The 12,787-nt window shown below is 49.5% G+C and overlaps 1 protein-coding gene across 2 annotated transcripts in view; it reads left to right on the forward strand.

Annotated features, from left to right (window-relative positions):
• The window catches only part of ANXA6 (annexin A6), a 48,923-nt gene continuing 39,717 nt past the window's right edge, over nt 3,582-12,787 (forward strand). The window contains exon 1 of one of the 2 annotated variants that reach the window (XM_005683185.3): nt 3,582-3,768. The gene's annotated coding sequence lies outside the window, so the exon portion shown is untranslated. The remainder of the gene's footprint in view (nt 3,769-12,787) is intronic. The other variant, XM_005683186.3, reaches the window with a different exon arrangement.

The following is a 12,787-nucleotide window of genomic DNA, read 5'->3' on the forward strand; positions in this document are numbered from 1 at the left end:
AGGTGGGAGGTTCAGGCACAGGGCTGAGCACCACAAGCCAGGACCACCTAAGAAAACGGCAGAGCACAGTGCACTCTGGTGGGTGCTTTATTCCAGTCGGCGGCGATGCTGGAGTGAGGGCAGAGGCAGGCCACTCTGTATCCATTTGTCTGATCAGGTCAAAGAAAGAAGTGCAGAAGGCTGCAAATAAGAAAAGAGTTTGTTTGGTCTTACGAATTGCGATTTGGGAGTCACAGATTCCAGTGAAACTGAAATAGTGTTCCAAAGAAGAGAAAGAGTCAAGGGCTTATAATTATAGGCAAAAGCCATGAAGCTGGGAATTCCCTGGTATTCCAATGGTTAGGACTGTGTGTTTTCACGGCCAAGATCAATCCCTGGTTAGGGAACCAAGATCCTCCAAGCTGTGCAGTGTGGCAAAAAAAAGAAAAAAAAATTAAAGAAAAACTGCACTTGTATTAAAAGCCATGAGGCTGGACTCTAATGTAAGAAAGTAAGTGTTTGTCCTTAAGGGATGGCTGTTTTAAGTTCTGCTTAAGGTAAGTGTTTGATGAGTACCTGAGTATCAGCCTCTGGATGAAAACAGATGTTCTGGACAAGAACAAATTCCATCAGATTCCATCTAGGCTAAGATAAGCATAAGTCACACTTCGTCAATGGCATCCAGGCTCTATATTTAGAGAGCTCTAACAAATACCAAGTCCATTTGGATTTTCCTTTCACAAGGGGGCTGCCCAGCTAAGTAAAATATTATTTGGGGGTTTATATTTGATAAGCTAAGAGATAAGGGCTTGATTCAGTAGACTGAGTGCAGAGGCTTGCCCTCACCAATAGGGTAGAAATCCATCGAGGGACCTAATGAAACAAAAGGCAAATGAAGGGCAAATTCACTGTCTCTTCTTGAGCTGGAAAATCTCTTTGTTCCTGCCTTTATAGACGTCAGAAGCTATATCTTCTCCTCTCCCTGCCCATCCCTGTCCCTACCTTCCCGCCCCTCCTTCCCTCTGGCTCTTTCCACTCCACTGGCCTCCTGCTGCTCCTTCAACATTCCAGGCTTGCTCCAGCCCTGGAGCATTTGTTCCAGCTGTTTCCTCTGCTGAAAACCCTATGTAACGTTGCAGCTTCCCCCACCAGCCTAGGACACTTCATCTGCTTTTTCTTCTTTTTGTCCAAAGCACTTATCACCTTCTAACATACTGTCATGATTACTTATTGTGTATCTATCTACCCTCTGCTGGAATGCAGATTCCATGAGGGCAGAGATCATTGTGTTTGCTGATAAAGTTTAAAATAGTGCCTGGTACAGAGAAGGTGCTGAATAAATATTTACTAATGAATTGTGAGGATTCAATGTGGCATTGCAAGTAAAGCATTTATAATGGTGCCTGGCTCATACAAAATTCTCAATAAATAGCAGATACTGTTATGATGCTTGAGGAGACCTCACCTCCATCCTTGCTTGGGCCAGCCAGCCTCCTCACAGTCTATCTTAGAAGGTGTTGCTTCTGAAGCCAAGCAGGACCCTGTGGGGCTTCCATAAATCCTTTCTGCATCCCCATTTCTTGTTTGTAGAAAAACAGTCTTTCATCAGCCTCCACGACCTTCCCTGTTCCGTCTAGTTAAGGCTATGGTTTTTCCTGTGGTCATGTATGGATGTGAGAGTTGGACTGTTAAGAAGGCTGAGCGCCGAAGAATTATGCTTTTGAACTGTGGTGTTGGAGAAGACTCTTGAGAATCCCTTGGACTCAAGGAGATCAGCCCTGGGATTTCTTTGGAAGGAATGATGCTAAAGCTGAAACACCAGTACTTTGGCCACCTCATGTGAAGAGTTGACTCACTGGAAAAGACTCTGATGCTGGGAGGGATTGGGGGCAGAAGGGGATGGCAGAGGATGAGATGGCTGGATGGCATCACTGACTCGATGGATGTGAGTCTGAGTGAACTCCAGGAGTTGGTGATGGACAGGGAGGCCTGGCATGCTGCGATTCATGGGGTCGCAAAGAGTCGGACACGACTGAGCGACTGAACTAAGTTCTAGCAGTTGCTAATCAGGGAAGGGAGGGGATGTAGAAACAAAGGAGGGGCAGTGAAGAGAAAATAGTGCAGTCTTGAGGCAAGGTACTGGTCCTCCTGAATGAATATACATAGCAATACCTTTGAGTTATTCTGCAGGAACCCGTGTCCGGTAACACTTCTGCTAACAGCAGATGTCATCTTAAGTTAATAAAGTAATTAATTTACTTATTTAAACCATTAATTACTTTAATTTCTTCTTAGTCTCCTACTAGATTCCGTTCATCTTTTGGTTACAATTTAACACGATTCTTGTTCAGAGATTAGGTTAGGCAGGATCCATCTGCCATTAAAGCATCTTTTATTGCTGCCAGATTGTAACTACATAATCTTTATATTAACAAAGACCTAACCATTTGTCTTCCATAAGAGTAGAAGCTCCCTGAGGGCAGGTCTGGGCTTCATTTACTATTTGTTCCCTGGTCTCCCAGCTCAATGCCCAGCATGAAGCAGGTGCTCAGTAAATGTTGGGGGAATCAATAGATGAACATACTCCTTTCTAGAGGTTTAGAGTTCGGAGGAGAAGGGGATGGCCGAGGATGAGATGGCTGGGTGGTATCACGGACTCGATGGACGTGAGTCTGAGTGAACTCCAGGAGATGGTGATGGACAGGGAGACCTGGCGTGCTGCGATTCATGGGGTCGCAAAGAGTCGGACACGACTGAGCAACTGAACTGAACTGAACTGAAACTAGCGACAGATTGAAGACAACATTTGGAAGGAGCTTTGATGATCCCTCTTTTGGTTGAGCAAATTGAAAATCAGAGCATCTGAGAGTCTTGCCTATGAAGACTCAGCAGCCCAGGGTTGCCATCTTCCCATCAAAGCAGAGTTTCTAAGGGGTGGGTGAGGGTGGGAAGTACCTCTGATTTTACTGCAGCATCACCTCCTGCAGGAAGCCTTTACAAATCCCCTGGGGGACAGTCATTCTCAGTTCCTCTGGATTTCCAAAGTTTATCCCTATCTAATTATTCTATGGTTTTCCCCCACAGCCCCGAATTATAGCTGCTAGTCTGTCTCCCTTTCCTGGGGATTGTGCGCTCCCCAGAGCAAAGCTGGAGCAAGCACCCCTCCGGAATCACCTGGCCCAGGTTGGAGTCCCGGCTCCACAACTTACTAGCTGCGTGACCGTCGTTTAAAAACTGGGCTTCTCTGGGCTCTCCTCTGGAAAGTGGCTGAGTCATGTCACAGACCTGATGGGGCTGTTGAATAGAATTTGATAAGGCAGATTAAATGCTTGGCTTTAACTTTGTTAAGCTTCAAGGTCCTGTTTCTCAACAAAGCTAGGGCGAGCAGCAAGAATTTGGGGGAAAGCGTACAGAACTGGAGTCGGGAGCTCTGATTTTTGGTCCTGAATGGCCGAGTGACCTTTGTCCGCCTTCCCTCTAGGTCGCGCGGGTCCCGGGACTGAGCTTGGACGGAGGTTCTCCTGGAGAGGCCCCTCCCGGCTGGTGACATTCTAAGATTCCAGGAGCGAAAGAGTTTGGGGATGGGGGAAGAGTAGGGGTGGGGGAGGCGAGGCGAGCCCGATTGGCCCCTGCGCGCCACGTGTCGGGCCCGGGAGCCGAGGACTGTCCTGGCCCGCCCCTGCGCTGCGACTGCTGCAGCTCTGCTAACGGGCTCTGACCCAGCGAGCTCCGCGTCTGCGTGTCGGTCTGCCCCTCTGTCCGTCCGCTACGGGAGGCTTCCGCCGCGGGGTGAGTAGGTTGAAGCTGGAAAAGGGATCGCTCCAGGGGAGCCCTCCACCCGACTCGGGGCGGGGGGCGGTTGTAGGGACCTGAAGGGAGAGCCGTAAACGCCCAGTCATCGCTGACCCACGCCTGCCGCCGGCTCCGGGGAGGGGCGCGGGGACCGGGAACTCGAGGGCGCGGTAACCCGAGAGGGTCGCGGGCAGCGCGTGTCTGGGGCAGCGCAGTGGAGCAAATCCACGGCCGCAGGCGGGGAAGCGGAGGCGGAGGGCGCGCGGGCTGCGGCTTGGAAAGGAAAAAAGAAGAGGAGGAGGGAGGGGACAGGCGGTGCTGCTCTGCAGAGTGTGGAGGAGGGGCGGGGGGCCCCGGAACCCCTGCCGTGAGGGGCTTGAGAGACTTAGAAGGCCCCGGGTTGGAGGCACCTGGGTGGGGGTTTAAGGGCTCGCAGGGAAGGGTGTGGCTGGAGCCGAAGACTGGGCAAAAAGAATCAGACCCTGGGGCTACACCTGAAATGGCTTGTGTGTGTTCCCGAGGGAGGGCCCTTTGTATGCTGACCGAGAGGGGCGCTGGGCTGTCCACAACTCCAGGCCCCGTGGACCCTCCCGCCTTCTAGGGACCACTCCTCTCTTCTGAAGGAGACTCCCAGCTGGGCTCCAGGGGCCTTGTGATGGCGTGGAGGCCCCACCCTTCCTCTGATCCCCTCAGTCCAGGGTTGGCCTTTCCAAAGCTTGGGGGCCTCAGATCACACCTCAGATACTAGCATGGGTGTGATTTTCCCTGAATCCAATCCAGACTCCACCAGCAGCTTGCAGTGTGACCTTGAATCCCTAGCATTCCCTTTCTGAGCCTCAGTTTCTGTCTCCAACTCCAGAACTGAAAAACCCAGCCCCTCTTAGAGGAAGCAATGGCTGTGAAAATTGATTTGTCAGCTGCAGAGAATGATGACAGATTTGGGAAGTCTTGATTACAGGCTTGGGAAGCTTGGCCTACCCAGCTCGGCCTTGTAAGGGGAAGGGGTAGGGTGGTCCTTTGCTTCCTCCCTCCCCTTCCTTTCCTCTCAACCTTGGTGGGTCTTCACTGACAATTCCGAATTTGGACATAGGCCCCGGAGTTTGTAAAAGAGCTCTGGTTTCCCTGGTCCACCGTTTCCTCTCACTTCCCCTTCCTCTCCTACCCAAAGCACACCTTAAATTGCCGGCTCCACTGACCCAACCTGTTATCATGACCTTCTTAGCCTCCACTTTGGAGGTGAATGGCCTCCCAGTTTCAGTTGTCACGGACCCTGCCCTTCTGGCTGGCAAGCTCTGCACCAACACAGAGGGCACTGGCCTCGGGGTCAGTGAAAAGTTGGGTCACAGTTCCAGGCGCTGGGGTCCTTGGGCAAACCCCTTCCTACTCTGTGCCTTAGTTACCCTTCTATAGGAAAGCTGCATTGGTGGTCTAGGATTCAACTGTTCTGAGCTTTAGGATTGTGGGGAATAGGGTGGGGCAGAGGCACCCATCCCCCTGGGCAGCTGTGACAGTCACTCATCCATCTTTCTTTGCCTTCCACTCTTTGTTCCTGAGGCCCAGGCTGCTGGGATACAGAAAATATTTGTGGTTTCTGGGTAAGGGCCACAGCTGTTACTGGAGCAGACTCTGTCTTGGAGGAGCAGAAGAGGGGGCTGCCCCTGGGAAGCCAGGGACCTGGCCTGTTGGGCTCATTCCTGAGACGGGGATGGGGAGCTCTGCAGTGTTGGGTCCCTGCCAGCGTCTGGAGCATCTGCACTGCAGCACCCAGAGGCCCTCCAGCCACACCCAGCCCCAGCCTCTGCCTTGCACTAGCCAGCCGGGGCCCTAGGCACACTACTACCGCTCTGGGCCTTGGTGCCTTCCTCTTTAGAGGGTTAAGAGCTGTGCCCAGGGGACCCAGCTGGTCAAATGGTTTGGGGCTGCTGGCTCTTCATGCACCATTCTTGAATTTTTCTACAGAGGTCCAGTCATGTCCCTAACCTCACCTCCCCCAACCTCTCCAAGATGCTTCCTGGGTGGGGACAAAGCGCAGGGTGTGGTCTCGACCCTGATTTTCAACTTGCCTATTCCTCTAGCTCCATCTCAAAAGAGGAGAGGAAGTCTTGGGTCAGGGCGCCTTTATCCATCCTTCAAAACGTGTTGGTTTGGAATCCAGCCACATTCCCTTTCCTTTTGGGGTTGAGAAGCTCTCTCCAGAGACTGGCTAAGGAGGAATGCCTGGCCTTGGGTTCTCGGAGCCTCGGATCCCTGTCTGTAAAATGACAATGAGGTTGATATTCTCCCTCATAAGATTATAAAATGGCTGCTGCTGCTGCTAAGTCGCTTCAATCCTGTCCGACTCTGTGTGACCCCATAGACTGACGCCCACCAGGCTCCCCTGTCCCTGGGATTCTCCAGGCAAGAACACTGGAGTGGGTTGCCATTTCCCTCCCCAATTATAAAATGGCATATGTGAAAAAGTGTTTTGTAAACTGAGAGCGCCCTGCCCAGAGAATCAGATGCTACTGCTGGAATCTCAGAAGGGTGTGGTGCTTGAGGAAGCAGATGACCTGAGCCTTGGGTTCCTCATCTACCAAACGGGTGTCTTTGTAAATAATAATAAAATAGTAACTTCTATTATTTATTGAACCTTGTAACTTACCAGGTCTTGGCTGAACACTTGGTATGTTGGATGCTGTTACCATGCCCTTTCTGCAAATGTGGAAACTCAGTTATCATATGTTTAGGGTAGAAAGAACACTAACATTTACATAGAGTGTCCTGTGTTCCGGGATGTCTTCTAAGCACTGTTGTTCTTTAGTCACTAAGTTGTGTCCGACTCTTTTGTGACCCCATGGACTGTAGCCCACCAGACTCCTCTGTCCGTTGAGTTTCCCAGGCAAGAATACTGCAGTGGCTAGCCATTCCCTTCTCCACGGGACTTCCCTATCCAGGGGTCAAACCCGTGTCTCCTGCATTGGCAGGTGGATTCTTTACCTCTGAGCCGCCTGGGAAGCCCCCTTCTAAGCACTAGATATGTCTAAACTTTTTTTATGCTCACCACAACTCCTCTGAGGTAGGCACTATTTTATCCCCTATTTTGCATTTGAAGCTAAGTACGTGCCCAAGGCCACTCAAGCTCCTGAACAGCAGATCTGGCTGCAGTCTCGGGCAGTCTGGCTCCTGCCTGTGTGCTGGGAGACACTGCTTTTTTGTTGCTCACGAAAGTGGCCTGAACTGGGATTCAAACCCAGGCCAGTCCAACTCCAAAGCTGGGCCATCCCAGATTGTCTCCTGGGGCCTTATCCTGCCTGAGGATCAATGGTTCTGGGTCAGGAGAGGGGAAGACACTGCTCTCTAAGAAATCCGAGTGCTGTGAGCTAGGGGGTGTGCCGGGGCACAGGGCCAGGAAAGGCATTTACTCTGGCTACAGGTCCTGGCAGGGGGAGGGGCCGGCCCTTGGTGTCTTCCTGCAGACTGTGGTGGGGAGGAGCCATCAGAAAAGGAGAAGGGGGAGGATCTAGATTTTGTAGCCCAGGGGCTTCCAAAGAGGGGTGCACACACCCTGGGAAGCACTAAAGATGATTTACTGGGATGCCAGAAGAAATTGTTAGACTTCTTACTATATATATTTTTAATCTCATGCTCAAAAAGTATGTTTGTTTCATGTAATGAATGATCTTTTTTTTTCCTGTTGTTACTGGTGGTATATGGGATCCAAAAAAAAAAAAATGCAGGTCACTGCACAAAAATTTGTCAGCTTCACTGAGGTGGGAGATTCATCTGTCCTATTATCTTTTCTACCCCCCAGCTCCTGCCAATGGGCATGCAGGAGGCACTCAATGTATTGAAAAACAAGGCCCTGCTTAATCACTAATGTTTTGTATGAGCAGGGAAAGTTGCTTAACCCCTCCAGTAATTTCCTCTCCTGGCTGTATAATGAGTTTGAAAATGGTTGGCAAGATGATTTCTTTTTATTCTATGATTTTTTTCAAAGGAGTCACTAAAGAAAGCATGGAAATTACTCAGGATCTTTCACTCAACAATCCTTATAAACCACCCTTGGTAGTAGGGGGTGCATTAAGGAAACACACAATGATTTTCAGGAAAAGGCAAAAAGGTAAAGTGATTCTACCTTTATATCAGTCACACAGATATAAAAATGATCATGTGCAAAAGATTTTATTCTATTCAATAATCAGTGACTAGACCAGGCATATGTTAGAACCAGCTCAGAAGAGAAAAAGTAGTTACTTTTATATCAAAAGGAATGTGCAAATAGAGGCAAACAGGTTTTTCCACCAGAGGTGAGGGAGGGGAAAGGGAGGGAAATCCACCCAACTTTTTATCAGATAGGACCGAATGAGCATGTCTCTAAGAATTGGGTTTTTATAGATTTTTTTTTCCCTTGTAATACCTTGAAGACAAACAGCCTCCATCTAACTGAGGAATGATAAAGCGGTTGACCCAAGCCTCTCATGAGTAGATGGTTTCAGAATCACGCTGTTGTTCAAAGGTGGGAAAAGCCCCTCCTGGCTTCCTAGAAGAGTTAGAGTCACTTAGGAAAGTTTTCAAAAATTTCAAAAGCCCAGGCTTCATCTGTGGCCTGTTGGGTCTCTGGAGGTGGCCTTATGCTTAAACTCTGCAGGTGGTTATTAATGAAGTAGGAATTGAAAAAGCAGTGATTTTGATGCTAGAAGACTGGTTAGAAAGTGCTAGTGGAAGAGATTCCTGGTTTAGGGGGAAAGGGGATGTGGTGGTGGGTGAAGAGGAAGAGGAGGGCAAGCAAATCAGGGAGGATGTCAAGGGCCTTGAATGCTGAGCTCAGAGGGCCTACGTTGAAGGAGGCCCTTGGAGATGAGTGGGCAGTACCTTGGGCACTCCTGGGTCACAGAGGTTTGGGTGATTTTTTTTGCATGATTTTCCAGATTGTTTATAAAATTTTCCTCAATTTGCCCTTACCCTCCACACTTGATCTCATACCCTAATTCTCAACATCTCTCTCCCCACAAAAGTGCACTCAATTCCTCCAAAGCCGGCAGGCTGCGTTTTGAAGACAGAAGTGCTTTTTCTTATGCTGGTGCTTCTTCTCCCCTCTTTCTTCTCCTTCCTCTGCTTCATTCCATCGAGTCCATATTCTTGATTGTGTACTTCTGTCAGCCTGAACCCCTAATATGCATCTTTATCTTTATGTATGTATAGCAGACGTAAAAGTGGAACATGGAAGGACAAGATCAATGCATTATTTCTATCTGTCTATTTAGTTGTGCCAGGTCTTAGATGAGGCATTTGGGATCTTTAGCTGCGTCTTATGAACTCACAGTTGTGGCATGTGGAATCTAGTTCCCTGACCAAGGATTAACCCTGCGCCCCCTGCATTGGGAGCTCAGATTCTTAGCCACCGGACCACCAGGGAAGTCCCAAGATCAGTTTAAAAAGTTGTAAGTTGTAGTATTCTCATCCTGCACCCCAATGGATCATTGTGTCTGGTACCCCACTTTGGAGACCACTGCTCGAATGACAATGATTGTTTTAACAGAAGTTAAGTAAGTAAGTGAGTGAAGTTGCTCAGTCGTGTCTGACTCTTTGCGAGCCCATGGACTGTAGCCTAACAGGCTCCTCTGTCCATGGGATTTTCCAGGCAATAGTACTGGAGTGGATTGCCATTTCCTTCTCCAACGGATCTTCCCGACCCAGGGACTGAACCCGGGTCTCCCGCATTGTAGACAGACGCTTTACCATCTGAGCCACCAGGGAAGTCCGCTTAATGGAAACTAGCACCACTAATTCAACATTTACTCTGCACTTCACCATGCTAAGTATTTTACCTGCCTTAACTGTATTGAATATTCACAAAAACTTTATGAGATTATCATTTTAGAGGTGAAGAAACTGAGTAAGAGAGAAATGATGCAATTCACCCATGGCCATGAGCAGTTAGCATTTGAATTTAGGCTGTCACTGCAAAGCCTACAGTCTTAATTACAAAACACCATGCTGTGTCCTTTGTAAATGTTTGGGACTTTATTTTGTAGATGTGGAAATTGAGATTCATGTTTAGGTAACTTACAAAATTACAAATTGCTAGGGGGTAAAGCTGTGACTGGGTCTGACCTCCAAGGCCATGCCTTTTGCAGGACTTGGAGGAGACTTTCTGTCTGGTTCTCGGTTTCCGCAATGCTATAGTTGGGCATTGGTGGTCGAGCCAGCCCTGGTATTCTGTACCCCAGAGTGTTCCTCCTGGAGTCAGTCCTGTTTGCTGGCAAGCCTGAAGAACTAAGGCAGGAGGTAGTCACAGCAGCACAAGGCCAGGAGGCCACTCTGCCTTGAATGGGTTTCTGGAATGATCTGTCCTGATGAACCTTCATGGAAATCCATGTCTGAAGAGAGTCAGAGCTTCTGGGAGGAGAGAGACACCAGTGTAGAGTGGCCATACCTGCCAGTCTTGATAAGCTGTTTCAACCAAGATGATGAAACTTGCATATCGAGGGTAGGATGGGGATAGAGAGGAGTCCTGTGGCCTTGGGGGAGAACTCTCCCAGGACTGATGTTCTGAGATTTTGCTGTGAGAATCCCTGGTTGGTATCTGCAAAAGTCTTTCATACCCTCTTTCGGTTTTCCCAAAGATGGGGTAACATTGTCCACAGTTTGCTGATGAAGAAACTGAGGTTGAGAGAGGCAACCTAGCTTGTCTGAACAGAGGGGCAGGCTGGGAACCGAACCTGGGTCTTTTCCTTTGGCCTCTTCACTTCCTATTGCAGCGAGGGCTCATTGCTATGTGGAGGCTTGTGATGACCTGAATATGGGAGCTGGAGAGATGGGCCATTGTCTGAGCCTGACATGCCTTTATCTTTATCTAGAAAGTGAGGGACTTGAAGCAGTGGGTTGTTAGATCTGGGATTCTGAAACACTGGATGTAAAACGTTTATTCAGGCAACTTGAGAAGTGTGGTCTGGGTCACCCTGGAAGGGATCAGAGCCCCTCATAAAGCCTCAGTGGCGCCTCTGTGATTAGCTCCAGAGCTTCCCCCAGCCCTCAAAGGAGGGGCTGTCGAAGCTCAGCTCCTTTGAACTGCACTCAGAACATGCAGTTCTGGACGATGTTTGCTTTCTATGTATACACAAGACATGTACTCACAAGAGGCACATACAGACTGCTCTCAAAACCCAGAGCATTTTCCCAAAGACTTGGCGGCCCCTCCTCTGAGCCATCCAGATGGGCCTGGGCTGCCGCCAGCTGCTAAAGTTTCCAGCAACAAGGCCAAAGAAAAATGCTTTGAAGCAGGAGATGCAGGTGACTTCCTGCTCCTCTTGCGGTCCCTTTCCTCTGCTGACTTTGGTGCTCACTCACATTTGCCCACACCGTCCCCCTGGCCTGAGGAAGCCCATAGCTGGCTCCTGGTTGAACCCCTCGGGGTAGACGTGGGCTCCCTACCCGCTGGCGGAGTTTCCATTTCTTGCTGCTGCTGCTGCTGCTGCTAAGTCGCTTCAGTCGTGTCCAACTCTGTGCGACCCCATAGACGGAAGCCCACCAGGCTCCCCCGTCCCTGGGATTCTCCAGGCAAGAACACTGGAGTGAGTGGCGAGCTCAAGTTTGTACCAGAGGGCCCTTGGTTGTCAGCAAAACAAGCAGGGTTTCCTCAAGCTCCACTCTGAGCTCTCTGCGGTTGCAGGCAAATCGCTGCGCTCTGCTCTTCACTCAAGTCTGTCTGCTGACTTGCTGTTTGGGGGACTTGAATTCAGGCAGTAGGGACACATAGATAAACACGACAGAGCCCTGTCCTTAGAATATCACCCAGCACACTGAAGGCTACCACTCACTGAGAACACATCTCTGCCTGGCCTTGGCATAAGTTGAGTCTCATCCTCCAACTCCCCAAGGCAGGAAGAGGAAGGCCCCAGTTTTGTACTTGAGATAACCTTGAATTCAGAGATGAGCAATGTGCCCAAAGTCACATAGCGAGTAAGTGACAAAACGGACTTGAGCCCAGGTCTGCCTGTCTGACTCCAAACCTGTGTTCCCACTCTCTTGCGGGTCTCCAGTGGCCCCAGAGTGAGAGCAGGATTATGCGCTGAGATCAGGAGCTGATTTCCCCTTAGTGTGTGGGGGTGTAGGATGGGGGTGATGGTATGTGAAGACCTGGAAAGCAGGCAGGTTAAGCATCTCCTTCGTTTATACCCTCTGTTCTGGGTCAGCTCCCTGTGGGGTCTTACTGTATTTAAGTCTGATAAGAGTTTGTTACTTTTACTTTTAAAAAGTAATACACAGACCTGATTTTAAAAGATCAAATTGTACAGTCCCAATTAAATGGAAAGCACTAGTCCTTCTTTCTTTCTTCCTCTAATCCCAAGATTGCATCTTTTCCGTCTCTGCCCATCTGCCAAGAGGGCTTCCTAGGCCAGCCCCTCCACCCTTCTCTTCTTTCCAAAGCAGCTAACATTCCCTTTTGCATTTCTTTTGGGGTAAGATGTTTGTTTCTTTTTCCTCCCCTGGAGGTTCTGTGTCCTGACACCCCTTTCGATAAGATTGGGTGTCCTGTTCGTTCATTCTCCACCCTCACCCATGATCTGTCCCATCAGAGAAAAACCCAAAGTCTTTACAGTGGCCTCAAGCACTGGTCCTTTGATGCCACATCCTACCGGTGCCCCCACCCCACTCCCTGCCACCATACTAGCCACACTGAGCTCCTTGACCTCACTGCCCTCAGGTAGCAACATGGCTCATGATACCTCCAAACGCCCCAGCTGAGATCACACCCCTTGTCACTCTCTCCCGACCAAGTTTCAGCTTCTCTCGTTAGTTTTTATCATATGCATTTATTATTCTTCCCCGTTATAGAGGGGGCTCCCGAAAAGCACAGGTTTTAGAAACTCTCTTGTTTACTGCTATATACTCAGCATCTACAGCAGTGCCTAATCGGAGTAGATGCTAAAGAAACCAGAGCCCCTCAGATATTCGCAGCAGGTGACCCACTTTCATGAAAGTGAAGTCACTCAGTCGTGTCCAGCTCTTAGCGACCCCATGGACTGCAGCCCAC

Source organism: Capra hircus, chromosome 7 (genome assembly GCF_001704415.2).
Source record: "Capra hircus breed San Clemente chromosome 7, ASM170441v1, whole genome shotgun sequence".
Lineage (NCBI taxonomy): Eukaryota > Metazoa > Chordata > Mammalia > Artiodactyla > Bovidae > Capra > Capra hircus.